Source organism: Balaenoptera borealis (genome assembly GCF_965194805.1).
Source record: "Balaenoptera borealis genome assembly, chromosome: 20".
Lineage (NCBI taxonomy): Eukaryota > Metazoa > Chordata > Mammalia > Artiodactyla > Balaenopteridae > Balaenoptera > Balaenoptera borealis.
Window position 1 is genome coordinate 8,013,241 of NC_138879.1, and position 20,872 is coordinate 8,034,112.

The following is a 20,872-nucleotide window of genomic DNA, read 5'->3' on the forward strand; positions in this document are numbered from 1 at the left end:
GCGTGCCACAACTAAGACCTGACTCAGCCAAAAATAAATAAATAAATATTTAAGGAAAAAAACGATCTGTAATTTGCAGCTAATTTAACAAGGTACCAATCTGTTTCACTTTGCCCTGCTAAGCTTCCAAAAGTCTTGAGAGCTGATTATTCTTCACTCACTCCTTAATAGCAGTGTGCAGGACTTCCCTGGTGGTGCAGTGGTTAAGAATCCGCCTGCCTGTACGGGGGAAACGGGTTTGAGCCCTGGTCCGGGAAGATCCCACATGTCAGGGAGCAGCTAAGGCTGTGCACCACAACTACTGAGCCTGCGCTCTAGAGCCTGTGAGCCACAGCTACTGAGCCCACGCGCCACAACTGCTGAAGCCCGCGTGCCTAGAGCCTGTGCTCTGCAACAAGAGAAGCCACCGCAATGAGAAGCCCACGCACCGCAATGAAGAGTAGCCCCCGCTCGCCACAACTAGAGGAAGCCCATGCGCAGCAACAAAGACCCAACGCAGCCAAAAATAAATTAAAAAAATAGCAGTGAGTAGCCAAGGTTATATAAACCAACTGAACTAATTTCTTTGGCTTACATATTAAATATATTAAAGTCTAAGCTCACTTACATATTAAATATATTAAAGTCTAAGCTCACTTAAAGTCTGTCTGTAATGAAATCTAGAGCTAGAAGTATAACTCTTATGTTCTAGATGGTGAATCTCAGAGACAAAATACAAATATTTACAATATATCATGCACAGAGTCCAATCCCAAGGTTGATTCACGTCACTGGCTTCTCTCTCATCCTGTGTTCCATCCTCATCCCTTCCTTGACCTCCTACCTGACATCTCTATGTCCCTCCACCAGTCATCTATCACCTCTCAGTCCATCCTTGTAAATCTTCACGCCTTTAACCACATCCTTCAACACCTCCAATTTTGCTATTCTCAGCAAACATTTCTCTGTGGCTCTTCCTCTTTTTACTGATTTCCTGCATGCTATTAAGACCCTGGGCTTCTGATCATCTTTCCAGGCTTGTCAGAAGTGATTCCAGTTCATCAAGAAAAAAACAGGTGTCGTAGCATTAACCATAAGCTTTCTGAGACTAAAAAGAGCCAAGTTCCAAGTTTAAACGTAGTGCAAAACAAAGACGGCACAACAGATAATAATTTCCCAAGAAGCAATACATGGTCATATCTCCTAACACAGTTAGTCTGGCTCCTAGGTTTATAATTCTCAGCCTGGCCAATTCAAAGATTCTTTAAGCACTACTTAATAATCCACCAAGAAAGCACAGCCCCAGTATTAAGTGGGAAGTCAAAAGTTCAGCAAGAGGATTTAGTGACTGGCTTCTAAACAAATAAATTATGGAAAAAGAAAGATTTGTAGTGGGTAAACCTGACAGACACCACCTTCACTAAGTGATTAAGGTTGCCATCACTGGGAATATATCATGAACTGTTATGTGCCTCTGATATGATGTAATAAGGGTACTTAACCTCTGTGGTATTCTTTCTGCAAATCCATAACCCTAGTCTAATCACAAGAAAACATCAGAAAACCCAAATTGATGGGAGTTCTACAAAATATCTAACTAGTATATCTCAAAACTGTCACGGTCATGAAAAACAAGGAAAAACTGAGAAACTGTTAAAGATTGGAAGAAACGAAGGAGACATGACAACCAAAGGTAACTGGGACTAAAAAAAGACATTAGTGGAAACACCGGTGTAGTCCTAATAAAATCTGTAGTTTTGAAAAATAGTAATGTACCTATGCTAATTTTTAGTTTGGATAAATGCTCCATGGTTGTGTAAGACGTTAACATCAGAGATAGCTGGGTGGAGGGAATACGGGAATTCCCTACTACCTTTGCAATTCTTCTGTTAAGTATTTAAAAAAAAAAAAAAAAGTTCAGCAAGAAAAGTGCTGAGAGGAAATGGAGAGCAAAGGATCCCAAAGTGGAAGGTGTAGGTCTTGGCCCTTGTATTAGTGGTTGTGCAATTTTACACAAATTGCTGTGCTCTACTAAGCCTCTACTTCCTCACCAGTAAAATGTGCTTGATAATAGCTACCTTATAATTTGTGAGATTAAAGGTTGTATTAGGGATTTCCCTGGTGGCACAGTGGTTAAGAATCTGCCTGCCAATGCAGGGGACACGGGTTCAAGCCCTGGTCCGGGAAGATCCCCCATGCCGCGGAGCAACTAAGCCCGTGAGCCACAACTACTGAGCCCTCCCGCCACAACGACTGAAGCCCACGCGCCTAGAGCCCATGCTCCGCAATGAACAGTAGCCTCCGCTCGCCACTACTAGAGAAAGCCCACACTGCAACGAAGACCCAACGCAGCCAATAAATAAATAAAAAATAAAAATAAAAATAAAGGTTGTATTAGTCTAGTCAGGAAAACAAACCACACCAGGTATTTTAACAGAGAATTTAATCGAACTGGTTAAACAGGCATCGGAGCACCAAAACACAAAAAGGGGACACTGAGCTGACACAGAGTCACCTCAGGAAGCGGCTACCACCCCTGGGGCTGAGGGAATCAAGGGGAGAGGTGGGGGCTATCAGCCTAGAGGCCCCCTGGAGCTGGGACTCTGGTCTCTGGGTACCACCCTTTCTCTTCCTCCAGCCCTGCAGACCCTCTGGCGCCCTCCGTTGGCAGAGCCTGGAAGTGGAAAAACCTGGCCCAAGAGTCCCTGCGCCAGCATTACCCAGCCCAGGTTAGAGGGTGGTTTGGGGCTGGGAGACAACAGCTGAACTGTTAACTGTGAAACAACTTTGTAGACTGTAAATGTTACCCACTGGTACTTACTATTTGCATTACTTCTATTAAGTGCCTGAGCTAACTCTCCCTCTTTGTTTTTGTTTTTTTTTTGCCACGCCACGCATCTTGCAGGGATCTTAGTTCTCCGACCAGGGGGTCGAACCCATGCCCCCTGCAGTGGAAGCACGGAGTCTTAACCACTGGATCCCCAGGGAAGTCCTCTCCCCCTCTTTCTTTTAAAAATATTTAACAGTATGGATTAACAGAGGATATGCACCTCTGGTGTTAAAAGCATTTAAATTTTTAATAAATGGAAAATATGGGACTACATTCTATTCTATAATTATAGCAACCTTTACCGCAAAGCTCGCTTTGTCAGAGCTGTCTTCTAAAGATAAAGCATGTGTCTGATTCATTTCTGTAATAGTCAGGGCTACTATTTTAGTTGAGTGAAATAAGTGTGTTGCTCAGGGGTGCTATCTACATGTAACCAGGCTATTTGACCCAGAAGTCTTTGACTTTTATAGACTTCCGTAAGAACACTTTCATTACAATTTAAGGCCATTATGCATCTCTTTAAAAGCTGAAAAAGTTAACCAAATTTTTCTTTGAAATGCAACACCAATACACATAGTTTCCCGTAAGCTGGGGCGGACCCTGACAACAGGAAACAGAGGTGAGAGTGTGCACACTTAGTTTCAGTAGGTTTCAAAGAAATGTCGAGGAAATTCCTACAACACAGATGCTTTAGTTTCACTGTTGAAAACCGCAGCAGTTCTTTGTGCCCTGGTTTGTTAAGAAACACAGCCTTAAACAACAAACCAAAAGTTCAAGCGTTTAGCAGCACTTTCCAAGTCAGCAAAACTTATGTCACAAAGTAAAGTTCCTTTCTCAGAGCTTCTGGAAGCTCTGTCTACACTTCATTTATCACTTCCCTCTTTGTGTGTATATAGTGTCTGAGCTTCCTGCAAGATTATAAGCTTGAGGGCAAAGTCTAGGTTAGAGATATCTTTGTATCACCCAGAGTGATTAGACCAGCACACATAAAAGATAAAAATAGGTTATGTGTAGAATGAATATATGAATAAGGTCTTCAGAAGAGCACAGCAGGTGTCCATGGTGACCATCTGGATTGTGGATATTTGCCCTAAACGGCAGGTTGGCACAATTAATACTCACAAAATAACTAAAAAACAGATTGCCATGTGTTTTTTGTTTTTTATTTTATTACCTTTTTATTGAAGTGTAGTTGATTTACAATGCTGTGCCAATCTCTGTACAGCAAAGTGACTCCGTTTTACGCTTACAAACATTCGTTTTTTAATATTCTTTTCCATTATAGTTTTTCCCTGCTGCTGGGGTACTAGGATTGACCCCTCTGGCTGAGGGCTGCTGATGCAGAAGAAATGCTGACCCACCCCCCCCCACCCCCACTGCCACGTGCACACACGGCGTCTGGGGCACACGTCCACTGCCTCTTGTTGATACATGGCCATAAGCAGGGGCTCCCTGGGCCACATGGACACCAGGCCACAGAGAGCACTGACATGTCTGTGAACCATTCCTTCTTTCCAACACATTCCATTTTTTTTTTTTTTAAAGTCAGGTTTATTGAGGTGTAATTTACATCCAGTAAAATTCACCCATTTTAGTGTACAGTTCTATGCATTTTGACAAACGCATACAGCTCTGTAACCACCATTGTAAACAAGGTACAGCACACTTCCATCACCCCCAATGCTCCTTCATTACCTTCTGCAGCCAACCCCTCCCTGCACCCCCCAGTGCCTAGCAACCATTCATCTGTTTCCCATCCCCGCCCGCAGTTTTGTCCTTTCCAGAATGACAAGCCACATTCTTTCCATGCTTAAATAAAATAGCCAAAGGCCTCATTGAACTCTGCACAGATCACCATATGTTCAGCTGCCCTATGAGCCTCTCGTGTATATCTGGAGGGGAGAACGCAGGGTCTGATGGGTGCGAAGGGCAGCAACATTCACTGCAGCGTGGACGACTTCACAAGCTCTACAGAGAGCAGGACGCGTCTTCGTGAGCTGTGAAGCAGCTCTTCTACATCCAAAAACAACGACCTCTTATTTTAAACTCTCTATGAAATATCCGGGTTCCTTCTTCCATGATCTTATGGCACAAGACACAACCAGATTTCCTTCTGGTTTGGTTGAGCTTTTGGTATTAAAAGCAAACATAAATTACTGTAGCTGAAATAGAATATAGATTAATAAGAGAATTCTGTTAAGCTAAAAAGCTTGAGTTCCAGTAGAATATTCTTCCAGTCCATCAGGTTTGGCTTGACCGCACAGCGAGTTATTTTGTGTCTAGCAAAATACTGAACTTTTACTGAATTCTTTAAGAATCACTCAAGAGCTTCCTACACAACTTCAGGCTAACATGAAGCAGAGTACAGAGAACGTATAAATGCAAAAAAAGGGACAATGACGAGCTCCCTGGCAAATCGAGAGCGAGGGAAATTGCAAATTACCTTCTAGCACAATACAAGGTCACATGACAGCTTTTTTTTTTTAATTTAAAATTTTTACACACAGAAAATCCTTGCCCTGTAATTTCAAAGCCCAAATTATAATGCTTACTCATTCCCTTTCTACTCTATGTAGTAAATTATATTATATCTTATATTTCATATTAGATATATAAGGGGTTAGTTATCAAATTTTGAGATGTATGGGGCTTCCCTGGTGGCACAGTGGTTAAGAATCGCCTGCCAATGCAGGGGACGCAGGTTTGAGCCCTGGCCCGGGAAGATCCCACATGCCGTGGAGCAACTAAGCCCGTGCGCCACAACTACTGAGCCTGCGCTCTAGAGCTCGAGCGCCACAGGTACTGAGCCCACGTGCCACAACTACTGAAGCCCGTGCGCCTAGAGCCCATGCTTTGCAACAAGAGAAGCCACTGCAATGAGAAGCCCACGCACCGCAACAAAGAGTAGCCCCCGCTCGCCGCAACTAGAGAAAGCCCACACGCAGCAACAAAGACCCAATGCAGCCAAAAACAAAAATAAAAAATAAATAAATTTATAAAAAATTTTGAGATGTAGTTTGAAGAAATGGTAGAGAATTTAAAGTCAAACAGTGCTTCCCAGCTCCCATCAGCACAGATTTGAAAATTTGAAGAAATGAATGCAAAGGTTTATGATAGGCCTCCAGTGCCCACAACAGATTAAACACTTGTATTGACTTCTGCTCCCTTCTGAATTCCCACTGAAATGACAGCAGAGGGATTGAAAAAGAAGAAAAAATGTGTAAAACCATAAGAACAGAGAGAATGGGAGAGGAAATAAACAATTGGAAACTGTATCACACACAGACAAGTGGAAACTGATTTAGGAGAACAGAAAAGGCTGAAATTCGAAACAGCAGAAACATATTTATGCCCAGAATACCAGAAAGGCTTAGGAATTGGAGGCAGCGGGTCGTCCTAAAAGTGGGGTACACTGAGGTTCAAAAGAGGAGACTGGGAAGGTCTGAATGAAGAGGATTTCGACTCTGAGACCTTTTCCCAGACGCCAGGTGGCCAGGAGGCCACCTGTCCCCTCTCTAAGAGAAGATGTTTACCAGAGAGTCCATCAGAGGATTTGACAGTCTCAGGGACACCGGGCACAGCCAAGGGCAAGGGAGCTCTTTGAAAACACAGGGCTAAGTCAAGGTCTCCATACGGAGGCTTGCTGAGCCCACACAGCCCCTTCCCCGCTCATCTCCTGGAACCTGGCCGTCAGACTTTCAACCCCTTCCCCTCTGTCCCCCACCCCCAGGCTGGACATGAGTGGATTCTTCACTGGAGAAACTAGTTACCGTCACTTGATTGATGACGAAGGCGATCCTGCAGTGCCGTGAGAAAGGGATGGATGGTCTTCTCCACGGTCGATGCTGGGTCAATTTAAACAAAAGAAAAAGAAGGAAAAGAACCTTGGCCCCTACTTCACAGCACACCCCAAAATCAATTCCAGATGGATGACAAGCCTCAGTGTGAAAGGTTAAACAAAGCTATTAGAGGAAAACCAGAGCATCTTCATGATTTTGGTGTTTGAAAGATTTCTTAAATAGGATACAAAAAGTGCTACCATATAAGAAAAAAACTGATAAATTGGACTATATTAACATTTAGAACTTCTGTTCAACTAAAGACACTGGGAAGAGAGTGAAAAGGCATAAGCTTCAAAGTTGCTAAGAGACTAGATCTTAAATGTTCTCACCACAAAAAAGAAATAATAATTATGGGCCCTGATGCTGGAAGCATCAGCTAATCCCTGATTAGCTAACACATTGGTAGTAATCATATTGCAATATATAAATTTATCAAATCAACACATTGTACACCTCACACTAACACGATGTTCTATGTCAATTATATCTCAATAAAAATAAATTAATTATTATTTATTTTTTATTTTTGGCTACGCTGTGCGGCTTGTGGGATCTCAGCTCCCCAACCAGGGATTGAACCCGGGCCACAGCAGCGAAAGCACTGAGTCCTAACCACTGGTCCGCCAGGGAACTCCATAAATAAATTATTTTTAAAAAGAGAGAGTGAAAAGCAAGCAGAGACTAGGAGAAGATATTTGCAATATATTTATCTGAGAAAGGACTCATGTTTTTCTTATTATTTCCTTACTAAGAAAGGAAAAGCAGCTCAGCTAAGAGAAAAGATTTGAACTGACACTTTGCAAAGGAAGGATTCAAACGGCCAATAAATATATGTAAAGGTGCTCAACTTCATGAGTCATCAGGAAAATGAAAGTTAATTCTGCACTCCCACCAGAATGGCAATGATGAAAAAGATGGAAAATACTAGGTGCTGGGGACTCCAAACACTCCTGATAGGAGTAAAATTGGTATAGTCGCTTTGGAAAACTGTTTGGCAGTATCTTCTACAGTATACTGTGTGCCCCATCAATGCCAACTGTGGGCGTACTCCTACAAATACGCATACACATGCTGAACAAAATACACAGAATATTGCGTTCGTTCGGTTAGTGAGTACGTTTGTTGTTCAATAAAGTCCTTCGTGAAAATGAAAACTGTCTCAGTTTTACTTAAAACCGAACGAGCTTTTTGGCCAGCATATAGAATGTTCACGACAGCACGGTGAGGGGTACAAAAGGCCAGCCCCCTGTCCTCGAGATGGGGGGATTCTGTGGTGCAAGCTGTACTCCAGAGCTTTCCCGAAGGGCCAGGCTGGAGCAAGTCGGTGCCAAGACCACACTGCTGCTTGCTTAGTTTTGCTCCCCTGCCCCATCTGGCTTCCGTTATGCCCCTTCTCCAAAGAGCACTTCTTCAATAAAGAGTTTTCACAAGAATCTCCAGCGCAGGTTTGCTTCCAGAGTCTGCCTTAGACCAGGTGGTATCAGAAGTTGCCTACGGAAGTGGACTCAGCAGGTGGAATTCTGGGGGTGGGTCGCTTACCGGCCAGATGGCAACGTGGACCCATCAGTGGGGTGACGGTCCCTGGGGTGCTGTAGTAGTGCGACCTGTGGCTGGGGACGCACTGACTGGTCTAACGTCTTTGGTACAGGAGGTGCAGAAGAAATGGTCACGAGAAGGACTGTGGAACTGGGTGGCTGTTGTTGAGAGCCGTCTGCCCAGTGAAAACGGAAAAAGACAGTCTCGGATACAACAACCAGCAACTTGAAGCCGAGTGTGACAGTCAGCCAGCCTAAAAACACTTACCTCCCTCAGGCTCAGGACCTGATGTTTAGGGGTGGCAGCTCTAAGAAGGCTGAACTCCCCAGGCAAGTCTCCTACGTCAAAGTCAGGGCCCTGATGGAAAGGGGTGAACTCTAAGGCCTGACATGGGGATGTCTGTATCTATTTACTTGAAAACTGTGAACCCCAGATTCTCTGGGCCCGCAAAGTGGCCAACTCCCTTTCCTTGGAAAATAGAGGAATCCCCCTTGCTTGAAGACCACGGCAGCAGTCTCGAACAAGACAAGCCTCTTACAAGACAACGCTTGCCCTACCATAATGGACTGCCCCCATCTTCCTCCTGGCTGCATCACTCACTCGGGGCCAGCTGGGCCGGCTAAGAGAGGGGTTATTATTCCAAACGTCCCAGGGGACCGGGCTAACACACATGTTTGCAGGAGCTGGAAGGATGTGTGGGTCCTGAGGGTACTGGTCATGGGTGTGGCATATAAAGCAGGATGAGGAAGAGCTGCTGATACGAGGACATCCTCTCATGACTCAAAATTAACACCCTGGAAAAGGCCTGGGTCTCATAGGTGCTGGAGGAGGGGGCCTCTTAGGAGCTTGGAAGAGCAATGGACCACACTAAGCGATTCCAGAACTGGCACAGAAGTCTTTGGAAGAAAAGACCAAAAGGTTTAGAGAAGCCGGCACGCTAGAATGGGTCTGCCACATAAAGCAGGGAAACCCATGAGCTGGCCGTATCCTTTGGGAGGGCCCGGGAGATACAGTCTGAGTACCAAAGCCTAGACTCTGCCTCTTATGTTGGTTACCAACACTGATTCTGCCTCACAGATCAGGGCCCTCTTCTTTATTCCGACTGCAACCTGAGATCAGACCTCATCAGATCTCATCTGGACAACTGGCTCTGCTTTATGTTCCCACAAGTAATAGTAATCATCTCTTAATTGATTTTCTACATGGTCATCTGAGTGATCTTTCAAAATGTATATTAAATGACTCCCAGTTTATACCACATGAATGGTTCCCCATGCCTATAGGATAAACGTCCGAAGTTTGCAGGAAGGCACACAAGGCCCCTTGGTCTAGGCCGGGATCCACAGCCTTGTCTCTTCCTGTGTCTCCCCTGCACCCTCTGGACCCTACACTTTAGTTCTACTGAATCGTCTGTAGTGCAGAGCTGTCACCTTGGTTAGATGCTTCTGTGCCTTTGCTCTTCGGCCCCTCCTCCAACTCGTGCACGTCTCCTGGTTATAAAGTTCCTTCAGGCAGGGATTTCATTTTATCTTTGTATCTCTAGTGTTGAACATGAGCCTGGAGGATGATAGGGGTTCAGTCAAATGAACCCTTATGAAGGAATGACTGAATAAGTCAATCAATCAATGATTTGTGTAATGGGGGGGGGGCGTGGAGATCAACGTGGGCATGGCCTCATGATTATCGAAGAAAACTATCTTCTCAACTAGGACAGAAACCACATTATGATAAGAATGGAGAAGAAACTGTTTCCTTCTCCTTCTCTCCTTTCTTCTCCCAGTGCATAATTTTATCATCCAAATTGATTTTGAAATTCTTATATCGGGAAGGTAACCCACTAGGTCAACAGCTACTAAACACTGTTCTTGTTCCTCGTCATCTCCAGCAACGTTTCTTCTCCAGAGAATTTTTTTTCCTTTCTCTCATAATTTCAGGTTACATCACAACCCCTTTCTATAGCTCTAATCCATAAAACTACACCCTGCAGCCTACGCACCATACAGACAGAACCATGATCCTTGTCTTATATCCCTAAGCAATGCAGTAGATCTAATATGCAGCGTCCTATTAGTTAAGAAAGGAGCAATTAAAAAAAAAAAAAAGAAATCTGGGACTTCCCTGGTGGCACAGTGGCTAAGACTCCGCGCTCCCAATGTAGGGGGCCCAGATTCGATCCCTGGTCCAGGAACTAGATCCCACATGCATGCCACAGCTAAGAGTTCGCATGTCACAACTAAGACCCAACACAGCCAAATAAATAAATTAAATAAATAAATATTAAAACAAACAAAAAAAGAATACAGTGAGCATTAAAAAAAAAAAAAGAAAGAAAAGAAATCTAGGCAGCAGTTTCAAACTATCCTCCCAAAGGTACTTATCAGCTACAAAGGGAAAGATGGTAACTCTACCATGGAGAAAGCCATGGTGAATTATATCTCAATAAAGATGTTATTTAACAAAGTACTGCAGATGTGACCAGGGTCAGGCATAGGGCGGACTTCTAAGGTGCTGGCGATATTCCATTTCTTGATCTGGGTGGCGAGTCCAAGGGTGTTTGTTTGCAGTTTCTTTACCTGTAGATATGTGCTTTATATACTTCCATATAAATATTTCACAATTCACAAGACAAAAGTGAAAAGAAATAAAACAACAATAGAAAGTAAATTAAAAGCAGTTGGGTTTTGTTTCCAGAAAAGATAATTTAAAAAAAAAGGAACATATGGCAGGAGCAGTCCTATCAGCTGATTTGACTTCTTTGGGGGCACCCCCTCTCATCACTGGGACCTCAGCATGAAGTGTAGCTGCCCTGGACAGTGTGACACGCTGGCCTCTGTCATACCAATGGGACCCCTGTCCATCCCATGATCCATCTACTACAGAAACCCATCTCCATAAAAGAGAGTTCTCAGGGTGGAAAACTAAGACAGAAGCCACTAAAAATCCTCTTCTTAGTGCCAAGTAGCAAACGCTTGGACCCAACCAACTAGCTTCCAAAGTTGTCTTTTTTATGTTATAACTTACTATCCAAAGGTGGAGCTAACGTTACACATACTGTTAAGTCTCGTATTTTATGCTTTCATTTACCTAAAAAATAGTGTATCCTACTCTGCATGTAAAAGTAACCAGCTTTTTCATGTTATCTCTGGAGTCAAGAGACAGTTGAAACTAACTCTTGAATAAAATCTACAATTTGGTTATATTCTCTCGGTATTTGGAAAAATGACTAGGATGTTATCTGTGCACTGCAAAATAGTCTTTGTTTATGTATTTGATATTTATTCACTAAGTGTCAGGAAGCAACTTTCCCTAGAAGAAGGTATTTGAAATGATTTCTTCATCTTTATTAAGAATTAAAAGGTAACATAAATAGAATAAGGGTTTTTTGTGGGGGTAAGGATATAAAAACAAGTTAAATTTCAAAATTGAAGACCTACAATAATTTCATTAAAATAAGTTCCTAAAACTGAATGGTCATTTCTTCCCTAGGCCAATACTGGTGTGCACGTGTGCCTTAAAAACTGAATGTAATACTCATGTTCATAGCAGCATTATTCATAACAGCCAAGAGGTGGAAGCAACCCAAGTGTCCACTGACAGATAAATGGATAAACAAAATGTGCTCTAGCCATACAATGGAATATTATTCAGCCTTCAAAAGGAAGGAAATTCTGACACAGGCTACAACATGGATGAACCCTGAAGTCATTATGCTCAGTGAAATAAACCAGTCACAAAAAGACAAATACTGTAAGAACCCACTTAGATGAGGTCCTGGAGTAGTCAGATTCTTAGAGACAGAAAGTAGAATGGTGGTTGCCAGGGGCTAGGGGGAGAGGAAAAGGAGGAGTTAGTATTTAATGGGGACAGAGTTTCAGTTTTGCAAGATGAAAAGAGTTCTGGAGACTGGGTGTAAAACAATGTCAATGTACTGAACTATATACTTAAAACGGTTAAGATGATACCTTTTATGTTATGTGTATTTTGTCACAATTTTTTACAAAACTGAAAGTAAAAGACTGAGAAGATCACTCATTGAACTGAGCAGGTGGTCACCTCTGGGGAGAGCCCAGAAGTAGGGAGACATGTATTATAAAAATGCTGTTTTTAAAAAATCCTTACGTAAAGCTGTCTGTAAAGCTTTAAAGCATTTAAAAAGTATGAATATTCGGGCTTCCCTGGTGGCGCAGTGGTTAAGAATCTGCCTGCCAATGCAGGGGACACGGGTTCGAGCCCTGGTCCGGGAAGATCCCACATGCGGCGGAGCAACTAAGCCCGTGCGCCACAACTACTGAGCCTGCACTCTGGAGCTCGCATACCAACTACCAACTACATACCAACTACTGAGCCCATGTGCCACAACTATTGAAGCCCGTGCGCGTAGAGCCCGTGCTCCTCAACAAGAGAAGCCACCGCAAGGAGAAGCCCGTGCACCACAACAAAGAATAGCCCCCGCTCATCGCAACTAGAGAAAAGCAACGAAGCAGCAACAAAGACCCGACGCAGCCAAAAATAAATAAATTAAATAAATAAATTTTTTTTAAAAGTATGAATATTTATTCCCTAGTTTAGCTCTTTTATAATCTGGGTTTTCTTTTACTCTCAGGTTGTTAAAAGCAGGCCACACCCACACCTAATCTGACGTTTCTAAGGCTGAGCCATCGCAGCCTGACATCCAAAGGCTGACGCTCCATTCCTCCCCATGCTTATTCCGATGTTTTTCTCATTTTCCACAAGCCCGTAACCACTCAGCAGACCACACCCTTCTTGCAGTTCATTAAAAAAAAAAAATTAAAACCATTATTCTATGAATTTCCTTAATGTTCCTACCTCTATATATTCTCCTCTATATATTCTATTTCCTTCCTGTGCTCAGCATTAATCCCTTCTCCATTTTTAGAAAAAATTTAAATGCTTTTAATTAAAAAGTGAAAACATGTCCACTGGGGAAAATTCAAACAACATAGAAGAATATGAAGGAAGTACCTCCCCTCACTGATGCACCCCCAAGAGTTACCCCGTCACAGGTTAAAATGCATTGTGCTCATGCATTTTTATGCACCTGTAAATATCAACATAAATGTACGCATATATTTTTATACACTGTTATTTTTATCAGAAATGAAACCAGGGACTTCCCTGGTGGCGCAGTGGTTAAGATTTCGAGCTCCCAATGCAAGGGGCCCAGGTTCGATCCCTGGTCAGGGAATTAGATCCCACATGCATGCTGCAACTAAGAGTTAACAGGCCACAACTAAGGAGCCAGTGAGCCGTAACTAAGGAGCCTGCCTGCAGAAACTAAGACCCAGTGCAACCAAATAAATAAATAAACATTAAAAAAATAAAATAAACAAATGAAACCAGACTCTACATTATATATAGGAACTTGCTTTTTTTTGGTAAACGATGTGGTCATAGATATATTTTCACCTCAGTGGATACAGCTCTACTTTATTTTTGGCTGAATACCAGTTCATAGTATAGACACACTATAATTTATTTAACAATTCCTGCCTGATGTGTGGAAAACCCAGTGTGTGGTGTCAAAAGTGAATCAGGAGGGACTTCCCTGGTGGCCCAGTGGTTAAGAATCTGCCTGCCAATGCAGGGGACACGGGTTCGAACCCTGGTCTGGGAAGATCCCACATGCCGCGGAGCAACTAAGCCTGTGTGCCACAACTACTGAGCCTGTGTTCTAGAGCCCGTGAGCCGCAACTACTGAGCCCGTGTGCCACAACTACTGAAGCTTGCGTGCCTAGAGCCCGTGTTCTGCAACAAGAGAAGCCACCACAGTGAGAAGCCTGCACACTGCAACGAAGAGTAGGCCCTGCTCACCACAACTAGAGAAAGCCCGCATGCAGCAACAAAGACCCAATGCAACCAAAAATAAATAAATTAATTAAAAAAAAAAAAAAGTGAATCAGGGGACTTCCCTGGTGGCACCGTGGTTAAAAACCACCTGCCAATGCAGGGGACACAGGTTTGAGCCCTGGTCTGGGAAGATCCCACATGCCACGGAGCAACTAAGCCAGTGCACCACAACTACTGAGCCCGCCTGCCACAACTACTGAAGCCCGCGCACCTAGAGCCTGTGCTCCACAACAAGAGAAGCCACTGCAAGGAGAAGTCTGTGCACCGCAATGAAGAGTAGCCCCTGCTCGCCGCAACTAGAGAAAGCCGGAGCATAGCAAACGAAGACTCAACGCAGCCAAAAATAAAATAAATAAATAAATAAATTTTAAAAAAAGTGAATCAGCATTGTAGTAGAATACTGAGAGCAGAGGAAACACACAGGAGTATGTTTTTCCTGTACATGGACACTCACAGAAGTGAAATAGGTGGGCCACAGCTGAAAATTTACTAAATATTGCCAAACTGAATGCCCAAAACAAAAACAGTTGTAGTACAATTATAAAGGAAGGAAGAAGGAAAGAAGATAGCAGACAAAAGGCAAAAAATCCAATCTAATACACACACACACACATACACACACACTCGGAAAAGAGGCCCACTCCTTCCATGGACTTTACATTGTGCTATGGACTCATGTCCCCCTCCCCCATTCATACGTTGAAGCCCAACTTCCAATGTGACTATATTTGGAGATGGGGCTTTTGGGAGGTAATTAGGGTTAGATAAGGTCATAAGGGTGGGTCCCTCAAGACGGGATTAGTGGCTTTATAAGAACAGAAATAGAGATATCAGTCTCTCTCTTTTTTTTTCTTTTTGGCCACACCGTGAGGCTTGCAGGATCTCAGTTCCCCAACCAGGGACTGAACCCGGGCCACGGTAGTGAAAGCCCGGAATCCTAACCACTAGGCAACCAGGGAACTCCCAGTCTCTTTTTGCCATGTGAGGACACAGTAAGAAGGCAGTCATTGCAAGCCAGGAAGAGGGCCTTCACCAGCAACCCAGTCTGCAGGCACCTTGATCTTGGATTTCTCAGCCTCCAGAACTGTGAGAAGTGAGTATGTGTTGTTTAAGCCACCCAGCCTGTGGTGTTTTGTTACGGCAGCCTGGGCAGATGAATACAGGCTCCAAGGCAGTAGATACCGGGGTACTTGTGACCAACCGGTCTGGTTACGCTGGGGCCTGGGTACAAACCAACCTGCAGACAAAACCCGTGCAGAGCATCCCATTTAAGTGGTAGCTGCCCCCAGGGGCTGCTCCTCCGTGTCCTCTGCCTTAACTTCTCCCCTTCCCTCAACTCACACTGCCCACAACTTTTTTTTTTTTTTAAACTTGATTATGTAGAGGTGGGTAGCCATAATCTTATTTATTTATTTATTCATTTATTTATTTATTTATGGCTGTGTTGGGTCTTCGTTTCTGTGCGAGGGCTTTCTCTAGTTGCGGCAAGTGGGGGCCACTCTTCATCGCGGTGCGTGGGCCTCTCACTGTCACAGCCTCTCTTGTTGCGGAGCACAGGCTCCAGACGTGCAGGCTCAGTAGTTGTGGTTCACGGGCCTAGTCGCTCCACGGCATGTGGGATCTTCCCAGACCAGGGCTCGAACCCGTGTCCCCTGCATTGGCAGGCAGATTCTCAACCACTGCGCCACCAGGGAAGCCCCTGCCCACAACTTTTGAATCTGCACCAGCCTTATTTTTTAATGCCTCTATCCTGGTTCAGGTACTTTTCATTCTTAACTAAAACTACGACCTCTTAAGTGGTCTCCTTAATCTCCTCCCTTTCTGATTCACTCTACACTGTGAGTTGATTTAAAGAGCTAACTTTCTAAAATGGAAATCAAATCACAATAGTTGTCATTGTTTGAGTTCTTAAAATATTCCAGCAAGATGGTATATATATATATATTTTTTAAACATCTTTATTGAAGTATAATTGCCTTACAGGTATTTTTTTAAACTTTTTTTTTTTTTTAATTTTTAAGTTTTTGGCTGCACCGTGTGGCTTGTGGGATCTTAGTTCCCTGACCAGGGATTGAACCCAGGCCTGCGGCAGTAAGAGCGTGGATTCCTAACCACTGGACCACCGGGGAATTCCCAAGATGGGTATTTTTATAGATGGGGAAACAGAGGCTCAGTGATGGCCAATACCTTAACCTACACCACAAAGCTAGTCAATGGCAAAGGCACTCATGACTACGACCTTCTCTACTGCCATAGAAAAGTATAAGCTTCTCAGTACAATATTCACAGCCCTTCGAACACGGGCCCAGTTTGTCTTTCCAACCTCATCTCCCACCAACATCCCTCACGATCCAGTCCTTACAGACTACCTGCCATTCTGGAAGCCCGATGTGCACTTTTGCATCTTTGTGCTTCCTCGCAGTGCTTGTTAATTCTGCCTTAATGACCTTCCCAGTCTCCACCTGGGAAGTCCTGCTCATCCCTCCAGGTTCCAGGACTCCTCTCTCAGAGCCAGTTCCCTGGGCGGAGGGCATCCCCACTCCCCTGTGCTTTCAGATTACTCTGGCTCTGTCTCTCTCGGAGAACTTACCATGATCCATCACAGTCAGGGGCAATCTGCCCACCCCACTCCGCCAGAGCTCCTCGGGGCAGGAGCCAAGTCCTTCTCACCTTTGCATTCCCAGTTGCGAGCACAATATATGACTCACAGATATTTACGGAATGAATAAACAGCACCATGGCTAACACAAAGCTCTATATGTGTAAAATCCTGCTTCATAAATGGATATATCGCCAAGTTCCTTTAACTAACTTGCTCTCCCTGCCCATATGTGAATAAAAGGGTTCAGTTTATGGCAACTGGATTTAAGCACAACTTTGGGGTACATCTCTATGAGAGGAAGAAGGAAAGCCCATCTGTGTGCGCCTTGGCTCTTAACACCAGCTGTGCAACCTGGTTGCAGGGAGCGTGAGGAAGAAGCGACAGAACACACAAGAGGATGTGGAGTATTAGGGGCCCAACGAAAACTCAGCTGCTTCCTCTCACATGACAGGAGAGATCTGAGCTCCGGGAGAGTCAAGAGAGCACTTGATATCTGACAATCCTAAGGTCACTAAGCCTCCAAATAATTTAGAGTTTTAGCAGTAATTTACCTCAACAAAATAAGATCTAATGCAATAAAGGACCAAAAAAATCAGCACCAGCTCTTCTGCCACCTAAGAAGGGGAGGAATGGCCTTTACTCAACTGTGATGTACAAACACAACCATCTTATCTCCTCTATATAGGGACCAGGGCAGAAAGGCCTTCAGAAGCCCTGTTCACTACTTAAGACAGTTGCTTAAAAACCAGTGGGTAACTGAGCCTCCGCGTCTGGAGCCTGTGCTCCACAACAAGAGAGGCCGCGGTAGTGAGAGGCCCGCGCACTGCGATGAAGAGTGGCCCCCGCTTGCCACAACTAGAGAAAGCCCTCGCACAGAAACGAAGACCCAACACAGCCATAAATTAAAAAAAACAAAAAACAAAAAACAAAAAAAACCCGTGGGTATTCTCTCCACCCAGAACTATCAGTAACTGCAGAAAAAAACAACCTGAAAGCCTAGTGAGTGCAGCTAACATTGCTCCATACTTCTTTGCATCCAGCAGTTGCAACGCATTTTTCAAGCATGACATTCCTATAAAGTCAGAACTGCCTCCACTTTACAAGTGGGTAATTTGAGAGCCTGAGTGATGGACTTGCCAAGGTTGCAAAGAGTTTAATGTACGTAAAACTTCCAATCTTGATTCCAACCTCTCTTCAACCATCCTTCTATAAATACACACACTCTGGTTCTTTAAATCTGACCTGAAGACTTGATAATACATTTGACCTTGATGGATTATCCTAAGTGGGAGATCAGCTCCAGTAAAAACTACAGGCTGAGCGATAACTGAATGGTACTCATCTTAGTCTGATTGTTCAGAAATGACAGGAAAAACAAGACCCAGAAGCCAGGAAGTCTATGGCATTTATAATTTAATCTAACAATTTATTTCAACATATTTTGTCCCCATCTCTCTGGAAAGAGGTGCTGTTCCTGCCTGAAGCTGCTGGATGGCTTTATAAGGCTGTTCTCTTTCCTCTGCAGCCTGACGCCCATTTACTGACACCGAGATACGTTACTAGAGAGTAGAGGTCAGCTCTGCAGAACTCAAGCGACCAGTCAACCTTCAATCGATGGGCCTTCCCCTAAACAAGCTGATGTGCGGTAACGGCAAACTCCCCAGGTCAGGTCGGCAGGTGGAATTACACACCAGATGTGGACTCTGTCAAGACACACTCAGGAGAACATGTCATGGCCATGCTGGCTACTTTCGGATGGCTGTCTCTCCGTATCTCACAAACCTCACTTGATGATCTACTTAGACAGACTCACAGACAGGACATGCGCAGGGGTCCTGAGTGCACCTGACCTGACCAGCAGGAAAGGGCAGAGGACCCCAGGCTCTGGAGCTGGACTGCTGGGATCAAATCCTGATTTAGTCACTTCCAGGCTTTGCGATCTTTGTTTCAATTCTTTGTGTCTCTTTGTTCTTCATCTGTCAAATCAGGACCCTCCTCGTTAGGATGAGAACACAACGAGAGAACACGTACGGAGAGCTTAGAACAACTGGGCCTGGCAAACAGTAAGTGTTCAATAAATGTGAGCTATTATTATTATTAACTAAGAAAGGGGGAAAGAAAAGGGAAATGTGCTACATTTCTTCTGTTTTCTCTGCTTCTACCTCCCTCTTTGAAGTGACCCTGATTTGCTTTCTTAACATGAAATCATGATGTCTTTTGAAAACATTTGCTCTGTGCCACAGGAAGCATAGTTAATGATTACTTCTTAAAAACAACAACAAAACGGCCACTGTTGATGCTCCTTTGGGAGAGAGCCTGCAAGTGAAGGTCAAGTCTGCTCTCCTGTGTTCCTGGAAGAGCTCAGTCATTCACAGGCTCACAGAGAAGTGTAAACAAGGCGGTTAAACTTTGCGAAGGTTTGTTAGCTGGCATAAACCTCAAAATGAACCTAAAGAAGTGTTCCCTTGTTTTAAAATCATCTTTGGGACTTCTCTGGTGGCGCAGTGGTTAAGAATCCGCCTACCAATGCAGGGGACACAGGTTCGAGCCCTGGTCCGGGAAGATGCCACATGCCGCAGAGCAGCTAAGCCCGTGCACCACAATTACTGAGCCTGCGCTCTAGAGCCCATGAGTCACAACTACTGAAGCCCACGTGCCTAGAGCCCGTGCTCCGCAACAAGAGAAGCCACCGCAATGAGAAGCCCACGCACCGCAAAAAAGAGTAGACCCCGCTCGCCACAACTAGAGAAAGCCACGCACAGCAACAAAGACCCAAAGCAGCCAAAAATAAATAAATAAAATAAAATCATCTTTATGGCCTGAAAAGGTAAAAAAAACACAAAACAACTACACTTTTTTAAAGTACATAAACTATTCTGACACCAGAGGAAAGAAAAAAGGGAGGAAGAAATGGATGCAAACAGCAAGTCCATGTGAGAAGAAAGGGCATTTTCCAGGCATAAGCTGACTCTCAGTGAATGAGGAAGAGTACTTATCTGGCTCAATCAGAAAAAAAAGATCTTTCCACTCTAATGGCTAAGGTAGTAGCAGCAAAATCAGAGAACAGACATTTGATAAGTGTGAGCTGTCATAAGTGAATCTGAAGCAGGAAGGACTTGGTATTTTCTAAAGTACTATTGGACTAAGAATTAGAAGCTGTTGAAGGGGGGGATTGTCACCCCAGAAAGAAAGGAAGAAAACAATGAAAACCAACAACAACAACAACAACGTTTTTTAATTAAAGCTCCAGATGGAAGATCATCACCAGATTAACCTTCCTAAAAACAAACAAACAAACAAAAAAATAATTTCTCCAGGGCACTTATCTGCCTAAAAACCTTCAGTATTCCCCAGAGCCTACAGGAGAGAGTGGAAAACGTCTCGAGGTAATGGAGTCCCCACCTACCTTTCCAGTCTTGTTTCGCCATCAGGAAAGGTCCACTCCCGCCAGACTGGCTTCCTTATTTGTTCCAGGGGAGGAACAAACCATGCTCATTTCAGCTTTGTATCCCCAGCGCCTATCACAGTACCTGGTACACAGTAGTTTCTCAGTAAATGGTTGCTGATTCAACAGAAACGTGAATGCTTTCAGGCCTGTGCTCTGCACCTCACTCCCGGGAGGCCCCTTTCCCACCCGCCTCGTGAAAACCCAGCCATCCTCCAAGGCCTCGTTCTCCACACCACCACCGAAGCATCTGCCCTTGCCACTCCCCTCCCCCACTCCCTATTCCTACAGAATCCCATCCCTTCAGACCTTGAGCGCTATTGAAACATTTCCTGTTCCTGTGTTTTGTCTGCCCCACTAAACTAGGAGTTTCTGGAGAAAGGCAGGATATTTTGAAGCAATGAGAAGCAGGGGAAAGGTTATGGATCTCTGGCTAGGCAGATCTAGTTATGTGACTTTGGGAAAACTTTCTGTAAAGCACTTCGAACAGGGCCCAGAACATAGTCTGCACTTCATAAAGGCTATTGCCGCTGTTCATCTCTCGGAACCTCAGTTTTCTCCCAACCTCACTTCTCTCGCTTACAAAATGGGATTGGTAATAAATCCTCTGTCAGGTGGGTCTTTGTGAAGATTAGGAATAACGCCTGAGAAGTCTCTAGGGCCTTCCTTAGCACACAGCAGCCACTCAATAGCCATATGGAAGCGATTATTACAAAGCCTCAGGCTGGGTGCAGAGAAAATGCTCCATAAACATTTATGGAATGAGTTGA

The 20,872-nt window shown here is 44.1% G+C and overlaps 1 protein-coding gene across 5 annotated transcripts in view; it reads right to left on the reverse strand.

Annotated features, from left to right (window-relative positions):
• Nucleotides 1–20,872, reverse strand: part of RNF157 (ring finger protein 157) — an 80,619-nt gene that overhangs the window by 37,755 nt on the left and 21,992 nt on the right. The gene's annotated exons all lie outside the window — the stretch shown is intronic.